We start from the raw sequence: 4070 nt of genomic DNA on the forward strand, positions 1-4070 counted from the left end.
CCATTCAGGCCTACCTGGCCCCATGGCTCTGGGAAATGATTTGGCAGATAAGGCCACTAAAGTGGTGGCTGCTGCCCTATCATCCCCGGTAGAGGCTGCAAGAAATTTTCATAACAATTTTCATGTGACGGCTGAAACATTACGCAGTCGTTTCTCCTTGACAAGAAAAGAAGCCCGTGACATTGTTACTCAATGTCAAAGCTGCTGTGAGTTCTTGCCAGTTCCTCATGTGGGAATTAACCCACGCGGTATTCGACCTCTACAGGTCTGGCAAATGGATGTTACACATGTTTCTTCCTTTGGAAAACTTCAATATCTCCATGTGTCCATTGACACATGTTCTGGCATCATGTTTGCTTCTCCGTTAACCGGAAAAAAAGCCTCACATGTGATTCAACATTGTCTTGAGGCATGGAGTGCTTGGGGGAAACCCAAACTCCTTAAGACTGATAATGGACCAGCTTATACATCTCAAAAATTCCAGCAGTTCTGCCGTCAGATGGATGTGACCCACCTGACTGGACTTCCATACAACCCTCAAGGACAGGGTATTGTTGAGCGTGCGCATCGCACCCTCAAAGCCTATCTTATAAAACAGAAGAGGGGAACTTTTGAAGAGATTTTACCCCGAGCACCAAGAGTGTCTGTGTCTATGGCACTCTTTACACTCAATTTTTTAAATATTGATGCTCATGGCCATACTGCGGCTGAACGTCATTGTTCAGAGCCAGATAGGCCCAATGAGATGGTTAAATGGAAAAATGTCCTTGATAATAAATGGTATGGCCCGGATCCTATTTTGATAAGATCCAGGGGAGCTATCTGTGTTTTCCCACAGAATGAAGACAACCCATTTTGGATACCAGAAAGACTCACCCGAAAAATCCAGACTGACCAAGGGAATACTGATGTCCCTCGTCTTGGTGATGTCCAGGGCGTCAATAATAAAGAGAGAGCAGCGTTGGGGGATAATGTCGACATTTCCACTCCCAATGACGGTGATGTATAATGCTCAAGTATTCTCCTGCTTTTTTACCACTAACTGGGAACTGGGTTTGGCCTTAATTCAGACAGCCTTGGCTCTGTCTGGACAGGTCCAGACGACTGACACCATTAACACTTTGTCAGCCTCAGTGACTACAGTCATAGATGAACAGGCCTCAGCTAATGTCAAGATACAGAGAGGTCTCATGCTGGTTAATCAACTCATAGATCTTGTCCAGATACAACTAGATGTATTATGACAAATAACTCAGCTGGGATGTGAACAAAAGTTTCCGGGATTGTGTGTTATTTCCATTCAGTATGTTAAATTTACTAGGGCAGCTAATTTGTCAAAAAGTCTTTTTCAGTATATGTTACAGAATTGGATGGCTGAATTTGAACAGATCCTTCGGGAATTGAGACTTCAGGTCAACTCCACGCGCTTGGACCTGCCCCTGACCAAAGGATTACCCAATTGGATCTCCTCAGCATTTTCTTTCTTTAAAAAATGGGTGGGATTAATATTATTTGGAGATACACTTTGCTGTGGATTAGTGTTGCTTCTTTGATTGGTCTGTAAGCTTAAGGCCCAAACTAGGAGAGACAAGGTGGTTATTGCCCAGGCGCTTGCAGGACTAGAACATGGAGCTTCCCCTGATATATCTATGCTTAGGCAATAGGTCGCTGGCCACTCAGCTCTTATATCCCATGAGGCTAGTCTCATTGCACGGGATAGAGTGAGTGTGCTTCAGCAGCCCGAGAGAGTTGCACGGCTAAGCACTGCAGTAGAAAGGCTCTGCGGCATATATGAGCCTATTCTAGGGAGACATGTCATCTTTCAAGAAGGTTGAGTGTTCAAGTGTCCTTCCCCCAGGCAAAACGACACGGGAGCAGGTCAGGGTTGCTCTGGGTAAAAGCCTGTGAGCCTAAGAGCTAATCCTGTACATGGCTCCTTTACCTACACACTGGGGATTTGACCTCTATCTCCACTCTCATTAATATGGGTGGCCTATTTGCTCTTATTAAAAGGAAAGGGGGAGATGTTGGGAGCCGCGCCCACATTCGCCGTTACAAGATGGCGCTGACAGCTGTGTTCTAAGTGGTAAACAAATAATCTGCGCATGTGCCGAGGGTGGTTCTCCACTCCATGTGCTCTGCCTTCCCCGTGACGTCAACTCGGCCGATGGGCTGCAGCCAATCAGGGAGTGACACGTCCTAGGCGAAGGATAATTCTCCTTAATAGGGACGGGGTTTCGTTTTCTCTCTCTCTTGCTTCTTACACTCTTGCTCCTGAAGATGTAAGCAATAAAGTTTTGCCGCAGAAGATTCTGGTTTGCTGTGTTCTTCCTGGCCGGGCGTGAGAACGCGATTAAGAGGCTTTTGCTGCAGCAGGTGGTCTCTGCTCTCCTGACTAGTGTGGCCTGAACCTGAGCAGAATCTACTGTAAGTGGAGACAGGGTCCCAGCTGCATGGCAGGCAGTGAGGTAAGCAGGAAGTAGAATGTGTCTTTGGAAATGTAGTCTAGGAAGTGGGGCCATTCAGCTGACAGGTGAGTCACTTACCTGTTCTTCAGACTGGTGTGGTCTGTACTTCATAAATATCTACTAAATGTGATTTAAAAAAAATAAAACCTTCTGTGACTGTTTCCATGGTAACAGTCCAGTACAATTCAGACAGAAAATTTAAATTACGATTCGGGTTAGACAGCAAGAACAAATGTCCATGAATTCCCTAGCCTAATTGAGCAGATAAATCTAGCATTCATTTTTTTAAATGCTAATAAGGCTTTTGTCATTATCAGACAAAGGAATAACCTGAAAAGAAGATATTTTAAGGGAATGGATATAGAACTCCAATAGGGCAGATAGTCTAAAGATAAAGTTTCTTTCTTAAATATCTAGCATTTCTTTTTCAGTTAAAAAGTCATTTATTTTTGTCATATACAGAAACACATATTCAAAAAGGTATAGAAGAATTTAGGATGCAAAGTACACCTTCTACTCCCAATTTACTTTCCCATAGACAGCCAACTTAGCACTATGGTTTCTGCCTTAAGTACACAAATTTAAACACACACACACAACATACCACACACTGAATTTGGCACATGCAGATATAAATTAAAAAAAAAACTATGTTAAAAAATGATGACATTTGGGGCTAGAGAGATGGCTCAGTGGTTAAGAGCACTGACTGCTCTTCCAGAGGTCCTGAGTTCAATTCCCAGCAACCAAATGGTGGCTTACAATCATCTCTAATGGGATCCGAGGCCCTCTACTGGTGTATCTGAACACAGCTACAGTCTACTCATATAAAAATAAATAAATCTTTAAAATAATGAAAAAGAATGAAGTTTGAGGACAATGTGTAAAGTTAAAATACCTAATAACAAAAATAAAACTACCACATAAATCGTTCAACCATGAGTCAAATTAAAAAATAGAAATGATTGCTGGGGTTAAGTGGAGGAAGGCATGGGAAGTCACTCCGTGGTCAATGGGGACTAGGTTTCAGTTTGGCAAACAAAATAATGTCCTAGATGCCTATTGCATATGCAAGATCCAGGTAGTTAAAAGAATTGAAATAAACACATAAAAATAGTGAAGATGTTAAATTCTAAGATTTCTGTGTTTGTTGTTTGGTTTTTGTTTGTTGTTTGGTTGTTTTGTTTTGTTTTGTTTTTACCAAATTGAAACAATAGCCAAAACTAGGACTTATTCATCTTCAATGTAATAGCAACACAGAATAGCCACTGTAGGGTATGGACCTTGGCAGCCAGGGTTCACATTTTCAGTGAGGCAAAGAACTCAGAGCTGACAGCAAACATTTCTTTTTTTTTTAAATATTTTTATTAGGTATTTTCCTCATTTCCAATGCTATCCCAAAAGTCCCCATACCATCCCCCCCACTCCCCTACCCACCCACTCTAACTTTTTGGCCCTGGCATTCCCCTGTACTGGGGCATATAAAGTTTGCAAGTCCAATGAGCCTCTCTTTCCAGTGATGGCCGCCTAGGCCATCCTTTGATACATATGCAGCTAGAGTCAAGAGCTCCGGGGTACTGGTTAGTTCATAATGTTGTTCCA

This window comes from Mus musculus, chromosome 10 (genome assembly GCF_000001635.26).
Source record: "Mus musculus strain C57BL/6J chromosome 10, GRCm38.p6 C57BL/6J".
NCBI classification, from domain to species: domain Eukaryota; kingdom Metazoa; phylum Chordata; class Mammalia; order Rodentia; family Muridae; genus Mus; species Mus musculus.